The sequence below is a fragment of the Cryptotermes secundus genome, unplaced genomic scaffold (genome assembly GCF_002891405.2).
Source record: "Cryptotermes secundus unplaced genomic scaffold, Csec_1.0 scaffold345, whole genome shotgun sequence".
NCBI classification, from domain to species: Eukaryota; Metazoa; Arthropoda; class Insecta; order Blattodea; family Kalotermitidae; genus Cryptotermes; species Cryptotermes secundus.
Window position 1 is genome coordinate 976,985 of NW_019723306.1, and position 18,930 is coordinate 995,914.

Here is an 18,930-nt window from a genome sequence, read left to right on the forward strand (position 1 = left end):
CTTGCGACGAGCTGATCACCAGCCCAAGGAGTCCAACCGAATGTGTAAGACCTAGAAAAACCGAAGTGAACGGAGAAATTCATGGAGGTAGCCCACTGGGGCTGTAGTGCCGAGGGAAAAAATCGTAGACTGATACCAAAACTTCGTTAAGGTAACATTCATGTTAACCCATAAGTATAACATCAATCATAGATCTGAGCCCTTCTTGAGAAGCTTCCAATTCTGCAGCTACTGAAGAATTTTCGAGCACTTTAAGGAACTTGAAGGTTCATTACCGTGTTCACAAGGGCACTCCACTGGTCTCTGTCCTGAGCCAGATCAATCCAATCCATCCCATCTCATCTTATCTCTCTATGATCCATTTTAATATTGTCCACCCATCTACATCTTGGTATTTCCAGTGGTTTCCTATTCAGTTGGACCCGTTAGAAAGAGCCAGTCTCACTCACTGGACCTTATATATAACAGACTATGGATAGAGTCCAAAATAAGTCTAATAGTTCTGTACACCATCGTCAGAATCATTTCAAGTCTGTTTGCTTAAAGCATGTTGAAAATTTTTGCATTTTGATAATGGAGTGTATTTATGTATTTCGTATGAATCTTATAATAAACGCTTTCCCTACACGTCATCCACCGGCCGATCATTTTGATACTCAGTGTGTTCTGCGAGAGATAGGAACTTACTCTATAAATGTTGTTCAGTTGAATTTCAAGCTACAGATGCTGAACACGTCGCTAACGACATGGGACTCTGTTGCTCTAGCAAATAACAATAAAGTAGTCTGTGAGGTACAAGGCGTGACGTTCTCCAGACCTCCTGAACTGAGACTCCGTAAATCTTGAAGTAGACACAAATTCCTGATCAATTTCCCGTTATTTCCTTACCCCTTACTGATTAGGCTGATCATTTAAGGTGCATACCTAATGTAAATATATGTTTGACAGAGTTAATCAACAAGATAAATACAGCACTTCACGGATGTACGTGTTTCTGTTCGTTGCAAAAACAAACACAAACAAACTCCTTGGCCTTTAGCCCGCAAGTGAACTATACCGACCGAGCCACCACCGCTTGTCGGCGAAGTTAGTGCCAACTCTTGCGGATAGAGGGTGTAAGCGCAACGGTTCCCCACGGCCGTTAATCTCGGTTTTATAGACCGGAGCTGCTATTTCCTTAAAACAGCTCCTCAATTATCCTCACGAGGCTGAGTGGACCACGTTCCAGACCCACTACTTCTCAGAAAACCTGGTCGCGCCGGGAATCGAACCAGGAACCTCTGCATATGTAGCCAGGAACTCTGACCACTAGACTAACGAGGATGTTTGTGTTCGTCGCATGGACTTCAAAAAAGACAGTCCTTCTCTGGGATATTATAGTCGCTCAGTTGGCCTTGAAGCTCCATGTTTTATGGAAATGATAAATCAGGTACGTGTATTATTTCTATATCAAATTACATCTATCCCGAGGGAGAAGCCTCCAGATTGTCGTCTTCTGTGATGTGTCTACCAAAATACACGGAACTACATCTCTCAATTCATCATGAAAGTTTCGGAACAGATCCCTGTTTTCTGATTTTATAGAAATTCTCTAATTAGCCTACTTTCGGAGGTAGTGTTCATTTTTCTATTAGGTCCAGACACGTTTGTCTTTACGCCTGCTGTCTAAATTAGAATATAAACAAACCATAATTTTGCGTGTCAATCTGTATGGGTGTGAAACTTGGTCTCTGACATTAAGGGAGGAATATAGACTGAGGGTGTTTGAGAACAGGGTGTTGAGGAGAATATTCGTACCTAAGATAGATGAAGTGACAGGAGGTTGGAGAAAACTGCATAATGAGGAGTTTCATAACTTGTACTTTTCTCCAATTATAATTAGAATGATCAAGTCAAGGAGGATTAGGTGGGAAGAACATGCAGCACGAATGGGGGGAAGAGGATATTGGTGGGAAAGCCAGATGGAAGAAGGCTATTAGGAAGACGACGATGTAGATGGGTTTGATAATATTAAAATGGATCTTAGAGGGATAGGATGGGATGGTATGGAATTGATTGATCTGTCTCAGGATAGGGACAAGTGGAAGGCACTTGTGAACACGGTAATGAACCTTCGGGCCGCATAAATTTCTGTGAAGTTCTTGAGTATCTACACAACTGGCGGCTTCTCAAGAAGGGCTCAGCTCCATGAAGTTAGTTACTTTCGGAGGAGAAATGTGTGAACATTAGATATTGCTATTGCACGAGCAGGTCTCTCTATTATGCGCTCTGTTTATATACTTATTGTCAGAAAATTAACAGCTCAAAAAGCTACTTGCCTCATCCACTGTGCTAGGTCGCGTATGGTCTATAGTCATAAAAGCCTTTTCAGTACCTTCTTCCATCTAGAGCAGAGCGATTCTAGGGGAAGGACAACGCGCTTGGGCCCTGCGCCGGTCTACCCCCATCTGCACCGCGTGTAACTCTACGCGCGTGTATGTGAAACCCTGATGTATATATATATGAAAGCGATGCCTTCCCTTAGTATGGTTCATTGCTGTCTCCTGGTTCAACTGTCGCCGCGCTACTGGGCTACTTAACTCGTGGTTCTACCTCAAACATTTCGATCAGTTCTGAAAACTCAACCGAATCTACTTTCTAGAATCTGAAGGACTTTTACTAAGAATTTTGCGACTTTGTGAATTGTAGGAGGACTCCAGGTTTAGCAAAGGAAAACTACAGTGTGTTTTGCTCCAGATTCTGCGCTGGAGTTCGGGTACAGTAAGTAAACTTCTGAGTCAATAACGTAATAAAAAATATAAATACAAGTGACAGACTTTTAATAACACAATTTAAGACGTGTAACTGTTCTATGAATCTCTATGTGAGTTATGTATGTACACAGCTTTTTGCTTAGAATATAAACCCCGTTTTTGTGTCAGGTTACAAGTGCTGGACAAATAAACATATTGTCCATCTTTTCTGATGAATGCGGGTTCTTACTTTCTTTCAGGGTGTTAGTTAATAATAATTTTTCAGTACAGAGATTACATAGTTTCGAATGGTATGATGATAGTTGAATGATGAAATGGAACGTATTCAGAAGGAACTGCGTATGTCCTAACTGAGGCACCATTCCAGTATTTGTCTAAATGAACCGAAGGAAACCATTGGCTACTTTAGTCATGATAACCGAAGTTCCTATTAAGATTTGAACTATTATTTTTTATTGCTAGTGGGGTGGGACTAAGTTCCTTCCGGCCTATTGTACCAGACCCAGATAATAGGTGAGGGTGATTGTGGAGCAATTGGTGGAATGAAGATTGGTAGAGGAAACCGAAGTACTCGGAGAAAACCTGCCCCAGTGCCACACTGTCCACCACAAATCCCACTTGACCAAACCCCCGCAGTGGGAAGTCAGCGACTAACCGCTTGAGCTATGGCGCTGCCTAAGATTTGAACTAAGCGCTTCCCGATACCAATCTATAGCAAGATGTTCAGTACGAATGCTAAGGGAAACACTAAGGGTAAAGATGGGATGAGAAGGACATGCAGCACGCACTTGAGCGGTTCGAACGCAGATACAAAGCATTAGTTGTAAAATGTGAAAAAAAGACGTGGCCTCCTAGAACTAAGAGTGGACAATGTAAAGAAAGACTTCAGAAAATTAGGTTCGAGTGTGTCGACAGGAATCAGTTCGCGAACGCTTGTCAACACGGCAATGTACGTCGTGATTTGAAGATCCTGACAATTTCGTGATTAATTGAGCAACTACCAGATTCTCAAGAAGTACTTAGTGAGATAATTTGAGCGTGATATTCATAGATACTGTCTTCTCGTCTGCTATCTAAATACATCATGGTTAGAATATACAGAACTATAATTTTGCCTGTGGTTCTGTATGGGTGTGAAAGTTTTTCTCTGACATTAAAGAGGAACATAGACTGAGAGTGTTTGAGAACAGGGTGCTGAGAATATTTGGACCGAAGAGAGATGAAGTGACAGGAGGTTGGACAAAACCACATAATGAGGAGCTTCATAACTTGTACTCTTCTCTAAGTATAATTAGAATGATCAAGTCAAGCAGGATGAGATGATCATGGAATGTAGCACGAACCGGAGAGACGTTGAATGCATATAGGATATTGGTGGGGAAACCAGAAAGAAAGTGACCACAGGGAAGACCAAGACGTAGGTCGGTGGACGATATTAAAATGTATCTTAGACAAATAGAATGGGACAGTATGGATTGGATTTATCAGGCTTAGGATAGGGAGCGGTGGAGGGCTCCTATGAACACGGTAATGAACCTTTGGGTCCCATAAAATGCTGGGAAGTTCTTGAGTAGCTGCAAAACTGGCAGTTTCTCAAAAAGGGCTCAGATTCTGGAGTGACTGAGTGATTCATAGATACGGCTTACAGGAAGGGTTGTTACATTATAAATAGGCTTGAGAATTCTGTAATTTTAAGATCATGTCAGCATCAGACCGTGCCCTAGCTCAAGCGGTTAGTCGCTGGCTTCCCACCGTGGCGGCCCGGGTTCGATCCCGGGTCTGGGCAAATAGGATGTGGTGGACAAAGTGGTGCTAGGGCGGGGTCTCTCCGAGTACTTCGGTTTCCCTGCCAATCTTCATTCCACCAAACTCCATCATCATTATCACCCGGGGCAAGCTACAATAGGGCAATCAGTGGCCGCCGTGCCGAGTGAACCCAGCTGGACTCTATCTCCCACTAAGCGAAAAAATTTCAGCATCAAATGAATACAACTCATAACGGAGAGGTCAGTCGCTCTCTTAATGTATTTCATCGCAGAAAATATTAACAAGATCTGATTAAATTCTGTTACAAATGTTCTACATCAAGTGCTAGCAAGTGGATTTACTTTTGTCCCTGTTGGTCTGCTGTGACTGTCATGCTACTGAAATTAGAAATTCTCTCCAGAAAAATTCTGTCATATTAGAACTTCGAATAAATCTTGACGCGTATGACTTCTTCGGATCCGTGACTTTCATAGTATTCTAAATATGTTGATATATGTGTAGTAGTTAAGGAAATTAAATAGATAATTTTTATAACATGCGATGCGATTAGATTTACCATATTATTGTCTTGTTCTGCAATAAACGTAATATTCTTATAACTTATTAATTTGGTTTCCGTCTCAACACAACAACCATGAAGATCTCACTCACATCTGACTGTGTACAATGACGTTATTGGTCTTAATAGTATGAAATCGCACTGCGTGTTTCAGCTTATAAAGCCATTATCAGGTAGAACATATTAAACATATCAGTAAATTATTGAACTGCGCTTTATATATGAATTCGTACATTACATTATAATAATGTTTACTATATGTCCCTGGTTTTGCATTCAGTAAATATATTCAAACTTGTATCAGAATTATTATAAGTCTTATATAAAAATGTAATCAAATTGGTAACCTCTTTATTGCAACCGTCACAATACAACAAATATCAAGATCAGCACCTAATTTCGGCTATCAATAGCCATCATCAGGCAAATACACGGTTAACATATATACACCACTGAATTGCAGTACTAGTAAAATTGGATACAATACTATTAATCGTATAAAACAATTGACGTAAAAAATACAATAAATCAGATTATATAAAACAGAAATTATAGTATAAAACAATAAAATTTTACATTAATATTTTATATCATCGAATCAGTCGTTGGTTTTGTAATTTTGTTGTGTTCCCAAGGACAAATTGGAATATTCTATATTTTTCCTTTTTGTATATAAGATTGTATAGGAGGTTCGTGATGTAGATGTAGTACATTAATGTTAATGGTTTAGTCGGTGCCTCATCTTACAAAATATTGTCCGTACTGTAGGGAATGTAAACAACGACTCATGAGAATGAAAATCCTACATTTAAAGAGATCCTTAGAGATGCACACACANAAATTCGGCAAGATACTCAGAATATTATATAACAAAACATTTAATAATATATAAGTGACTGGCTGTTGCTGGGATGAACACAGTTCGATTCCCGAGATTGGCATATGTTTCCCTTCTCCACTACAGACTCACTGGTTCTCGACACACCCAGCCTCCCCTTCGGCGTGTAACGAAGGACATCTCCCCGAGTTAACGCTTCAAGTCCCTCGGTTTATGCCACACACTAAAGAAGAAAACCCGAACGTAGGCAGGCGAGGTACACTGGTTATTATATGTACCACCTACTTTAATATTCAAATGTCTGCTTTCTACCCACAGTTTTCATTCGTGTGTTCTGTGTTATTGTCACAATAAGCAGTGACTGTTTCCTTCAATAGAACTAATCGATTGGTCTTTATAATGGAGAAGCGGTCTGTCTTTTGTACGGTAGGAAATGAAACTGAGAAATCACTTAAATATATTCCAGGCTTCAAAGGGTAAAAGAAATGAAAAGAAAAGCTGAAATAAATTTCGCCAATTTTGTGCAGTGTACAGTGCACACTTAACAGGTGCCTTCCGGAGAAGGAATTATAAATTATACACTAACATACATGGTCCTCTTGTTACTTAGGAGAAAGGAAAATTTACCTAAAATAAGAATAGGAAGAGACTGCCTGCAATTACAGAAGTGCCTTATTTGATATAAAGGGAATCATTAGAATTGTGTTTAAATCTTCCCTTATAACAAAGTAACATAAATGAACGAGACAGTATGTGCTGTTAGTTTTCAGACTGGCGACAAATCAAAGCTTTAAAGTTAATGACTAAACAACTGATATTAAGATTCACTATTTATTGTTAATATGTAAAACAGACAATTAAACCCTTACACAATAAGTTAGTATAGCGACTGGCAACGGGCTGCTGGACGACCCAGGGTCGGAGCTTGAGTCCAGGTAGGGTCGAGAATTTCGTCGTCCAGACCGACTCTGGGGTCCACCCAGCCTCCTATCCAATGGGTACCAGGTGGGGGTCCCCCGGGACGGAGCGTGAAACTGACCATTCACCTCCAGTTATTGCCGAAGTCAATAAAATGTAGATCTATGTATCCACTCCCCCACACGCTTTCAGGGCTAAGTGATTAATTAGTTAAGCACAGGGACAACTTCGCCTTTTCTATACATTATGTAATCAAAGTTGGTTTCGAAGATGTGAGTGCGGTTGCTGTGCAGAATGCGAACTTAAGGTCTGTAACCCCCCGGAGTCCGGAGGAAGCCCGGCTTTTCGGAGGAATATATCGGCTCCAACTTCATGGTCGAATTGCAAGCCACGCAAGAAAACGAATTCCATTCTATTTCCGGGCTACAGGACCTTAGAGCCCGGAACACCTCTTCTTCTTTATGATAAATGTTTCGAATTCTTTTTGTAATTGAGAACTACAAAGAAATTCGAAACTAATCCAGCATTGTCCAAACTCACTCATGGCCTCTTTGCTATTTTCTCTTGACTGTTTTTTTTTCTGAAGAGCTTGAAGCCTGTGCTCAACTATTATGATCGTCAATAAGAGATTTCTGCAGCAACATTATATATCTATCTATCTGTCCATCTATCTATCTATCTATCTATCTATCTATCTATCTTCCTGCTGCTCTCACTTGGAGCTTAGGGCATCCGTGAAACGCTTCTTTTCACTTCAGTTCCTTAATCTTAGTTGATAGGATTCCTTGGAAGGGGATCAGCCAGTCGTAAAACCGCTACATGCGCAGGACAACACAGACACAGTGTGACTGGTTTAGATTTTCTTATTTCAATTATGTTTCACTCTTTCCCATATTTTGTTTCCGAAATAGGTTTCATTGCCGTAAATATTCAACTAGTTTCACTTGGCATGTACGCATCCCATATCTGTATCTGTAATTTTATTTCGAATGTAACAGAAAGTAGAATAAAAGTAGAATAAATTCATAATTTACTGAGCCTCTACATTACTAAATTTCATGAAAATCCGTTCTGCAGCTCTGGGGCTCTCTTATTCATACAGATAAGAGGGCAGGCGGACAGAAAAGTTTAGATAGATGTTCCGCAGCGTTGCAAACGGGACATCTCGCTTCTTACAAATGCATCGTGCTCAGGATTGTATTTCCATTTTAGTGTATAACCCCATTCTGAGTTCGGAAACATACTCGTATTTTGCTTGTATTTTCGAGAAATTTATATTAAACTAAAATTGAAAAAAAAATCAGTGGCACTTTACATACACATTGGGCCTCCTGAGATCACTATTGAAGACGTAATGGTCTTAGCTATTATAGTGGACAATCCAGCTAAATTTCATTTATTGTATGTTCATTACACAAAAAAGGGGGGGCAGTTATTGTTTATTACAATAGCTTCAATGATTACCCGAAGGAGGTCAAGATAAAAGGGTTCCATATACTAGTAAAATGTCCCGTAAAAAAGGTAAAGCCATCCCTGTAAGAGGCTGTGGAGGCCCATACAGTTGTGAGACGTCGAGACGCTCTCATTTTCTAAACAATCGACTCACAGATGGCGGTGAGATCGTCAGTCTTACACGCCGGTCGCCCTTTACCCGCAGGAAGATTCCTAGTACTCATTTATGTTGGAGGTTGAGTCGATCCCAGGGACATAGTGCGGCTACCTGGAGATGAACTGAACTCTTGAAAACACCCCAAAATTTTAAAATTTCCAAAAAATAATTATCTTTTTCGCTCGAGAAAAATTCGTGGTAGCATATCGAAGATTTTTCTGTCTGAAAGTCTTACATAAAAAATAACTTTATCCTGCATATATATATATATATTCATTATTTTTATTGAGATATTTACTTTTCAGTTCTCAAAAAATAAAGGTTATTTGTAAAAAATCGCAAGATTTGATTGCTTGGATTGTAATGAATATTAATTTCCTTGCAGATGCATAACTTCGTTGAGATATACATTATATCATTATATTACATCTCCTACACATGCGCATTTCGTCCGAGATGACTGTACGTCACGTAGTCAATTATAAGATCAATCTGTTAATGCTGATTATTTAAATAATTTTTTTTATTGCTGGTGGCGCGGGACCAAGTCCCTTGTGCTGTGGCCAATTCTGACCTATTGTACCAGCCCCAAATGATAGGTGAGGGTGATTGTGGAGCAACTGGTGGAATGAAGATTGGCAGGGGAACTGAATTACTCGGAAAAAATTTGTCCATCACTAATCCCACGTGACCAGACCCGGGTTCGAACCCGGGCCGCCGCGGTGGGAAGCAAGCGACTAACCGCTTGAGCTATGGCACGCCCTACTGGAACAGTTGTTGCGAGAGTTGTACAAAACCTGCAAATACATTAAATAACCAAAATGCTCTTCTTAAATGCAGTGGGCACAGAAAACGAGTCCGCTTGAAATGGTTAAGAAGCTTAAATAAGTTGACTTTGTTTGTGCCACTGGTGAGCAGGCCAACGAAATAAATCACCTGGAGATCCGGCAACTTCTCCGACACTTTTGTAATATGTGTAGTCTGAAACAACGCATTTCAGGCGGTGTAATATATGAGCTGGTGTAACAAATAATATTGCGTAGGCCTGTATAATTCTCTAAAGATATACGGACAGTAATATCTGGCATGCTTCATCCAGTAGCGTAGTTGCTTAGGCACTCTGCTACAAGCCGGAAGGTCGTGGGTTTGATTCCTGATGAGGTCATTGAATTTTTTCAATTGACCTAATCCTTCCAGCCACACTATGACCCTGGGGCCGACTCATCATGTAACAGAAATGAGTACCAGGAATCTTCTTTGGTGTAAAGAGTGTATGGGTTGTCAGGGCCTGTTACAAGGACAGCTTTACCTTTTGCCTGAAATTGTATGACACATTGTCAATAACGGAAATTTCGAGACTTAAATAGTTCTGCATTCAGATGTATAAGGCCGTGTAGTCCGGTGAACATCAGTCGACGTTTCGGAGGAACATGTCGCCTCCATCTTCAGAGTGGAAGTGTAAGCCAAGAAATGAATCTGTGTGAACGAGAACGGCAAGCCTCGCCAACCAATTAACTCGTAATTACGAGAAATATCATGAGCCATACCTAGAAGAACCTTATGTGGAGATAAAGAAGGCACGATACTGAGTAGCGATGAAGCAATACTAGAAAGATGGGGGCAATATTTCGAGGAATTATTAAATGGTAACGCCTCCGAACTAGCGGAAGTTATGACCATAGACTGGACTCAAGGAAATTTTGAGGCTGAAGAGCCAGCGCCGACCATAAAAGAAGTAGAACAAGCTTTCAAAAACTGAAAAAAAATAAAGCTCCAGGAATGGATCTCATCACGGCAGAATTAGTGAAATTTGCAGGCCCAGAATATTCCAAGCACTTACATTAGCTGATAGTTAAGATATGGATAATTGAAATAATTCCAGAGGAATGGAACCTAAGTACTGTATGCCCTATCCATAAGAAAGGCGATGTCATGGTATGCTCTAACTATAGAGGAATTAGTCTGTTGTGCACAGCACATAAAATATTTTCCAACATTCTATTTAACAGACTCTCTCCCTGTGTGGAAGGCATAATTGGGGATTACCAATGTGGATTTCGTCAGGGAAGCTCAACTAACGATCAGATTTTCACTATTCGCCAGGTCCTTGAAAAGTGTAATGAATTCCAAATTGAAACACATCATCTTTTCATTGACTTCCGATCAGCCTATGACTCCATAGATAGAGATAGTCTTTTTCTGGCAATGGAAGAGATGCACATTCCACGGAAGTTAATCGCCTTAGTCAGAGCCACTATGAGAAAGACCCAGTGCCAAATTAAGATTCAGAATATGTTGTCCAGCCCTATAATAACTAGAAATGCAGTTCGGCAAGGGGATTCCCTAGCCTGCCTTTTGTTCAATATAGCACTAGAGAAGGTAGTTAGAGATGCAGGCATCAACACAAGGGGAACTATATTCTACAAGTCAGTTCAAATTTTGGCATTTGCAGATGATATTGATATAATTGGTAGAACACAAAAATCTATGAAAGAAGCTTTTCTTAATTTGGAAAGAGCAGCAAAAAAGATGAATCTACAAATTAACCAAAATAAAACAAAGTACATGCCGGTAACCAAGAAAGACTGTGCTAATGGACCTGCATATATTGAAATTGGCTCACATAAATTTGAGGCTGTATGTAGTTTCACTTACCTTGGATCACAAGTTAACTGTAAAAATGGCATCAGTGATGAAATAAAAAAGGCGTGTACTTGCGGCAAATAAATGTCTCCTTGGCCTTAGGAAACACCTGAAATCCCAATTAATACCCAGGAAAACCCAAACTCTGATGTATAAAGTACTTATAAGATCAGGGCTATCTTATGCCTCTGAGACCTGGCCACTGTCAAGATCGGATGAAAGACTGTTAAGTATATTTGAAAGGAGGATCCTGAGACGCATCTTTGGACCAGTGGAAGAAAATGGAATATGGAGGAAGAGGTATAACCATGAGCTATACAAACTATTTAATGAACCAGACATTATTGGATTTATAAAGGTGAAAAGGTTTGAATGGGCTGGACACACAATACGTGCCGGCGAGAATAGAACCATCAAGAAAATGCTTAACACCAAACCAGAAGGAAATAGGAGAGTGGGAAGACCAAGATTGAGATGGGAAGAATGTGTGTGTAGCAGGACATAAGAATTTTGGGTATAAAGAACTGGAGGAATGTAGCATCGAATGGAGAAAAATGGCGAGCAATCCTGAGGAAGACCAGGGCTCACAAAGGGCTGTTGTGCCAGTGATGATGATGATGATGATGATGAGCCGTGTGAGCAAACAACGCTCTGTTTGCTGCCTGATTCACGCTGATTTCTTGAGTGGCTTACTCTTCGGCCCTGAAGATGGAGGTGATATTTTCCTCCGAAATGTGGGTTTAATTTCTTCTTACTACTTGGAGTCAGATCCCTGAAGACAGAACCCTTCGTAGTTAACACTGTGAGAACCTCAGGTCTAACGCAATTTACAACCTTGTTCCCGTAATCGAACTCCTCTGTTGACATTTATCTCAGAAACACAATTAATAAAAACAAAGAGCTGACGTCAGCAGAACTAAGTCCCACAACGTATCCACGTCTCGTAGCGTGAGATAACGTGTTCAGTTTACAGATGTTATACTGTGTTGTCTCTTCCAGCTCTCAATTACATTAGAAACAGTAATTCCTTTCAGCATTTCGTATGACTGGATGGGGGATCGGCTCATCACACATCTCTACCTATACACAGTATTACAACACATAAATTTTTGGATATATACAGAAGTCTGGTGAAGAATTCTAAACTACAGCAAAATTGTTTTTACTCCTTAGACCGTGCCATAATCCGACGTCTCAGCTGAACACTCCGTAGTTGAGACACCTGTCAAGAAACGCGAACACAGGGTGCTACAGAAATATCCACTGGACCACATATTTATATATAGTCCCATCCCTATCATGTCTGAGTGAAGCTTACTGTATCTACGGGGATGACTATGAATGCCACAGTCTTCTGAGATGTGGCGCCTTGTAGCCCAGCAGATGTTTTAGAATCTGAAGATGGAAGCATTACGTCTATTAGAAACGCTGAGAAATATCTACCAGACTACAAGGCATCGCATGGTTTAATGGATTTTTTCTTTTGGCGCTACAGCCCCAATTTGGACCCTGGCCTACCTCCATGAAACTCTCCGTTTCACTTTGGATTACTAGGTCTTAGACATTCGGTAGGACTCCTTGGGCGGGTGATCAGCTCGTCGCAAGGCCTCTACCTCTACACAAACACAGAAAACACACACTAAAATCCAAGCCCTCGGTGGGATTTGAACCCAAGATCCCGGCTTCCGAGCGAGCGAAGACAGTGCATGCCTTAGACCGCTCTACTACCGTGACCGGCTGAAAATTTGTCTGAAATATTATTTCAATTCTCTATAAAGAATTTCGATAGTGATTTTAAGTAGGCCACTACAACCTGGGTCGTATCCTATATGCACTTTCTATTCATGATGAAATTTTCAATTCGTTTTATGCTATACAAACAAAAGTACCTCTTCTACGATCGTCTAACATATGGTTATTTTCATCATATTAGCGTTCAATATTGTGATATTTAATGTATATTAATATATTTAATAACAAATAATATATAAGAATATAGTGAAAAAAAGAAAATACTAATATATTTAAAAGGTGACTGGAGATGTGGCACTTAATCACATCCCAGACTTTATCTTGAAAATTTCACGTCGCATTTATCAGCAAAAGCTATCACAGGCCATGAATAATATTTCATAAACAGGCATGAGAAAACCACTGTATATATATTTATTAAATTATTTAACTCGAACATTTGAATCAGCATCTTTATATATCCAAGGAATGAAATCAGGACTTTCTGTTTCCGGTACACATGTCCTCAATTACTCCCTGATGGCAGGTAATGGAGAGGCAGGAGGGGAGGACGCCGAGCTGAGTAAAGTTTACCTCTGAGTTACATTATACAAAGCACCGTAGCTCTACTGAAGAGAGGAAATTCAATGAAAAGGAAGCTTACCCTCTTTCAACTATGGAGTACTCAATATATAATTCGATCAGTAGGTTTCAACTGACACGTGTCTCGATGTCTATTTGTTTGTCTAGTGGTTAATGACGCTGTAGAATACGCTTCAGCGATTATAATTAAATAAAACGAAAGAGCAAGGCAGATTTGTCGCTGAGCCTCATCACCACACATAAAAGGAGAACAAAAGTAAAAAGCCACATACTCAGAATTACTGTCTTCTTGACTTTGTCCATCATCCGATATTCTAAAAACCCGAATATACAAATTTTCTGAAACTGAATATGTTTCCATCTTCAGATAAGGGAGAAAGACACTACTCTGTTGGGTCCCTTAGGAAGAGCTAACCTCAGTCACTGGGCAACCCCTGTCAGAGTCAGAGTCAAGAGTCACAGTTATTTTACGACTGGCGATTTGCCGCCAATCACTTCGCCTTGATGAGAACTCCTTGAGACTCACAACCAGAAATATTTCTAACTGAATAGTTGCTTTCATAGTCCTCACGTAAGGTTCTCTCTGATGAGAGGACGGGTCTGTAGTTTACAATAGCTGCTGGTTCTCGCCAGCACAAGGAGAAACCTCTGTCAGATTCACTACAGCTATTTAATTACCTGAGACGAGGCTAATTCGGAGGGAGATAACAAGAAAATATGCAATACAATTGTGATAAACACCCACATGTGTGGAAATATTGTAGAAATTGATGCTACTAACCTAGCCAGCAAATTCAAGTATATGAGCACCAATCCATAGGAAAAAAATGGAAAAATTTGTGAAGATATGTAGTAACTACCACTAGCGCCATCTGTGGAGTAAAACCTGAACACTGGAGGCTAAAACCTATGGAAACCCATAAATGATCTCCTACGTCATTCAGGCCTTCTCTGGTACCACCTTCAGAATACTTTAAAAGTCACATACTAAATCTCGGTATAAAATTGTCGGAAACCTGAAGGAAAGACGTCACTTTGAAGACCTGCGTGTAAACGGAGGCCAATATAAAGGTGAATAACAGAAAATAGTTGGAAGTAGACTATACAGTAGCTTGTGAGGTTCTCACGTCAGTGATTGTGAACCGTTTTATTTTCTGGGCTATAATGCCATGTGCCGGTCACGGTAGCCGAGCGGTCTGAGGCATGCACTGTCTTCGCTCGGAAGCCGGGATCGTGGGGTCGGATCCCACTCAGGGAATGGATGTTTGTGTGCGTTTTTCTGTGTTTGTCTACAGGTAGAGGCCTTGCTACGAGCTGATCACTCGCCCAAGGAGTCCTACCGAATGTGTAAGATCTAGAAAAACCGAAGTGAACGGAGAAGTTCATGGAGGTAGGCCTAGGCCCATATGAGGGTTATAGCGCCAATGGAAAAAAAAAATAATGCCATGTATTCCGTTCTGTTTGCTCCAATTTCTGCCTCCTTCGTGTTGGCTTCTTCCTTTTGACTCTTCTTCTATCTCGAAATATGTTCCTCCCAATTGACAGTTGGCTTTCACTGGACTTCACCGTCCAGAAGACGGAACCGAGGTGGATTCAGTTCAGGGTGTTCTTCAATGAAGTGTTGTCACGTCCCAAATTTGACGTATATTTGCTTGAGTAAATAATAAAAAGAGTAAAGCTATCCCTGTACCAGGCCGTGGAGGCCCTTAGGGTTGTGAGACGTTGAGGATCCCACATTATCTAGACAATCGGTTCAGAGATTGCGGTAAGGTTGTCAGCCTTACGCTCCGGCCGCGCTTTACTCCCCAGGAAAATTATTTTAATTAATTCCTGGTACTCATTTCTGTTACAGGCTGAGCGAACCCCAGGGTCATAGTGCGGCTGGAAGGACTATGTCAATTGAAGAAATTCAATGACCTAATCGGGACTTGAACCCGGCTTGTAGCATAGCCCCTCAACCAACTTGCTTGAGTAGCGGAATAATTATTTAGCTTATCAGAAAAATCTGCTCCTTGGAGTTAGTTACTTATTAGTTAAAATAGAAACACAGATGCATTTATTCATTTAATGTCGTTACAAGTTGTTCGCTACAGTCCCATATGAAGCGAAGGGTGTAGTAGTAATTGGAATATATTCAGAAATATTCCCATTTAAAAGTTTGAATCCGATTAACTGAACTGGCGAACATAATAACGGTTTCACAACAATATTAAAAAAAAGGATACAGCGAAGAGGATTTTAACAGCATGGATTTAATCTATGAAACGTGGACACAATTTTTCGCAGTTGAAATAATGGGCAATAATAACCGGTTATACATGAGTGGAAATAAATTTTTATAAATGTGTATCATGGAGGCACGTGGTAGCGTAGTTGGTTGAGGTATTATGCAACGAGGCGGAAGATTGGGGGCTCGATTCCCTAAGAGATCATTGGATTTTTTCAATTTACCTAATCCTTCCGGCCGCATTAAGGCCTTGGGGTCGACTCAGCCTCTAACAGAAATGAGTACCAACAATCTTCCTGGGGTAAAGGGCGGTCAGTGCGTAAGGCTGAGAACTTTACCGCCATCTGTGAGCCGATTGTCTAGCAAATGTGGGATCCTCGACGCCCTGTTACAGGGATGGCTTTAACTTATTATTTAAATATTGCTTCAAATAAGTATAATTCATTTACTGAAGGAAGAATATCTACAAATATGTACGAGAACTATCAGCATCACGACGGATCCAACTGTCGTTCTGTTCAAATTTTCCGTCAGAACGTCGCTGCCTCCTTCTACTTTCGATTTAAATCGATAGAACAGCTTCGAGATTCTCTTTTCAGGTATTTCTTCCAAATATACTAGCCATTTCTTTCGGCAGTTTTCATTAATGCATTTACGATCATTGTTAGTGGCCTCCGTAGTCTAGGGGTAACGTTCCCACCTCGTGACTCAAGGTACGCGGGTTCAAACCCGGCGGAGGTCGTGGAATTTTTAAGGGCGGAAAAATTCAGGTAACAAGTCCTCCGGGAGGGACTTTAAGCCGTGGGTCCCGTGTCGTAGCTTTACGGCACGTAAAATAACCTCATGTCCTAAGGGGACCACTGAGCCAAATTCAGGACATTTCCCGCCCAACAGTAGTCTCTAACGCCTCTGGTAGATGGGGAAGCATTGAGAGATACCGCTGAGCCAGTAGAGGCCGAACTCGCTGGCTGAGTCGGGATTTATTGCACGCACCAGTACCGATAGGGAATAGAGACTGGTAGAATATCATAGGGGGACGCACAGTGGACCAACAGTTGGTCTAAGTGCATGGGGAAACCCACTCTCTCCAATACAATACGACCATTGTTCCAGTTAATTATCTCGATGCTTCAGTTCTATCGTTATCGTCAAATGTTCATAAGGAACATAAAACACCGTGTAGTCAATTGAAAGCTGACGTTTCGGAGAGAATTTTCGCCTCTATTCTCAGGGTTGAAGTGTAAGCTAAACAAAAATCTAGCATGAAGCAGGTAGCTAACGATTCTCATTTCTTACTTGGTCATTCTAAATCCCTGAAGAGGGAGGCAACATATTCCTCCGAAAATTCTGTTGACTTTCAAAGGGATGTACAGAGTTACATCCAAAGAGACAAAAATCGTCATAGTCACCTTTTGAGAACCTCATTTCCTACAAGGTTCGCTTTGGCTGTTTCGCTTGTAGTGTGGGGTTTATAGTTCTACGAAACCTTTTATATACATATATATATATATATCACTGTATCATTTGAAGGGATACTTTTTCCCTTGACCTTTTAAACATAATAGTTACTATCTATACCACCTGCTTCAACATTAAAAGAAAATCTGCATTTACTCACATAGTACACTCAACAATTTCAAATTATTTTCACAATAAATTATTATTATTTTCCTAAGAAACGTTGACGTGTTTTTCCTGTGTTCGGTAAAGCAGGATATAAACTTTTAAATATCATTTTGTTATGTATTGGAGTCTGCCAAATGACATCATCAGAATTATTAACCCTGTTTTGTCAATTCTATGAAATATATTTTGAATTATTTCCGTTTCCCTAAGAAAGGCGAGAGAAATCCAATTTCATATATTCAGGAAATGATAACCTCAGTTCAAATCGAAGCGCTGACCCATTCTGTGGGTGTCACAGTCATCCCTCTTATGGGACGGTAGGTACTGAGACGAAAGAAAATGTTTCCGCGTGGGGAAAAGCAAGTAGGAGGGATTTGGCGAATGGAAATTGAATAAGTCTCCATCATTTGGCTGTGAAGCCTCGTCCTGTCTAGTGGATGTACGGAGACCACTGGAAATTAGATTATGTGCCTCACACTGCGGCTGTGAGCACTGCGTAGCAACGGAAAGAGAGTACACCTTGCAGAGAACAAAGCCTAACTTGCAGAAGACATGAAGTATACGTACATATGTTTAAATCATTCAAATTATAGTGGCTATAATTTTTACCATTTGTTTTAACATTAAAAACTTCTGTATTTTCGCCCACGATGTATGTTCACGCGTTAGGCCGCGCCATAGCTCAAGCGGTTAGTTGTTGGCTTCCTANAAGGGCGATATTTTTCCTTAACAAAATTAGTTAAATGTTCTTTGTAAAGGAGAAGCAGTGTGTTTTTGTAAGGCAGCAACTGAATTTATAAATATAATTTAAATAAATACCACGCTTCCCGTTCGCAGTGTATCTTGACCTACTGTAGATATTTTCTGTGCTGAAAAAGGGGAGTAAATTAAAAAATAATTTTCTTTATTAAAATCAGTCACAACACAACAACAAAACAGTTAATGTAAGTTTTGAGGTTTTCACGGCGATGACAATGAAGAAAGTTGTCTTCTGGGTTTAGGCACCGTGTATTCTTCGTTTTGGCCGACGTTNACAGTTAATGTTTAGCAGTATTTTGCTATATGTTTCGGTTCCTTAGAAAGCCATCATCAGGCAAATACACAATTAACGTGCTCTTAAGCTACTGAATTGCATATTGCATGTAGGAAAATACTGTTAAACATCAACTGTTTTGTTGTGTTGTGACGGATTTTGATAAAGAAATTTATATATTTAACACAACAGCATGCATCCATAAAAAATAAAAAAAAATAATTTTATGTGATTATTCTACAGATTCTCATGACTCAAAGAATTTTAAATTATTCTTTTTAATTCTCACATTTTTCTATGTTGTCAGTTTCTCAAACAAAATGATTGGTGTATAAGAAATTCGAAATGATTTGTTTTGATGGGACAGTAGCCATATCGAAGCGCTCTACTTATGTTTTACTGGAGGGAGCGAGGAATAGGACGAGAAACCTGCCAGAACAGCCGCTATCTCATTTGAGATTCGAAGGCAGGTGTCCCGAATACCAACCCGCTCGGTCATGTTATTCTCGAATAATAACTCAATTCAGTTCAGTTCAAGTCCTTTATTTACGTGTTTTTTCTTTTCAAAATAGCGAGAGGCCTATAACAAGCGAACACTGACTGTACATGTAACTAAATCTAAG

The 18,930-nt window shown here is 40.2% G+C and overlaps 1 protein-coding gene across 1 annotated transcript in view; it reads left to right on the top strand.

Annotated features, from left to right (window-relative positions):
* Positions 1-2,665: 2,665 nt before the first annotated feature.
* The window catches only part of LOC111861761, a 44,330-nt gene continuing 28,065 nt past the window's right edge, over positions 2,666-18,930 (top strand). Inside the window, exon 1 of the mRNA XM_023846595.2 lies at positions 2,666-2,760. The gene's annotated coding sequence lies outside the window, so the exon portion shown is untranslated. The remainder of the gene's footprint in view (positions 2,761-18,930) is intronic.